We start from the raw sequence: 1,023 nt of genomic DNA on the forward strand, positions 1-1,023 counted from the left end.
TGATAGCTATAAGTTTTGGTACACACACCCAAAACACAAACACACACATGCACACACACGCGCGCACACATACACACACACATGCTCGCGCACGCACCCACTTACGCACGCATGATCATACGTTACACATTTATCACCAAATCTACGTAGATCCACTTCAAAGCAAATTTATACATCCGTGTTTAAACAAATTCTGTGTTATGGAGTTACGTTACAGTATAGAGGACACTTACGAAGTAGGAACCCAGTAGTTAATATGTTTTAAGTCTAGTACATATTCTATTGCACACTTTTGCCTTTGTCGAACCGCTATGTTACAGGATCGTAATCATAGCAGTAGCAATTATTAAGCACAGGCACAAACACACTAGCATCGGTTGTCAAGCGATGTTAGGGGGACAAACACAGAAACAAATACACACACACATACACATGTACATATATATATATATATATATATATAGTAGACTTACTTGCAAAAAAGGACGTGTGCGTTCAATAATGTAATAATACAAAGAATATATATACATGTATACACACATATATGTACATACTTACATCTACATGTGTATATATATGCATATCAGGGTACAGGACGTTAGAACAATAAACTACAGACAACGGAACGAACACATAGGAAAACGGAAAGCCACTTGGAATATCCCTTCATCAGCTGTCTCTATTCTATCTAGACGTTTCGAAGATAAGACAGAACGTACTCTAGAATAGTCTCTTCCTGAGTAGTGGATCAACCCACTACACAGAGGATTCCAAGGTGGCAAACACAAACCAAGACAGGAAAAAATGGACAGTGAAAACAACATTCAAAAGCCGTACGGCCAAACGCAAATCTGAGGTAGAACGCTAGTAGTTCGTCTTGCCTTCACAGCGGCTGGAGTGAAAAGAAAGTTGACCACAGGTCACACGAGAGCAGAGAGGATGGTGGAGGGAGGAAGTGGAACAAGGAGGAAGGGACAGAAGGGTATAGCAGTGAAGTAGAGGCCAGGACAGAGGGGTAGATAG

General features: G+C 40.8%; 1 protein-coding gene across 1 annotated transcript in view; it reads right to left on the minus strand.

Annotated features, from left to right (window-relative positions):
* Positions 1-40, minus strand: part of LOC106883927 (uncharacterized) — a 12,340-nt gene extending 12,300 nt beyond the window's left edge. The window contains exon 1 of the mRNA XM_089345904.1: positions 1-40. This exon is cut by the window's left edge and continues 87 nt beyond it. The gene's annotated coding sequence lies outside the window, so the exon portion shown is untranslated.
* Between the last annotated feature and the right edge of the window lie 983 nt (positions 41-1,023).

The sequence above is a fragment of the Octopus bimaculoides genome, chromosome 30, assembly GCF_046866305.1.
Source record: "Octopus bimaculoides isolate indiv1 chromosome 30, ASM4686630v1, whole genome shotgun sequence".
NCBI classification, from domain to species: Eukaryota; Metazoa; Mollusca; class Cephalopoda; order Octopoda; family Octopodidae; genus Octopus; species Octopus bimaculoides.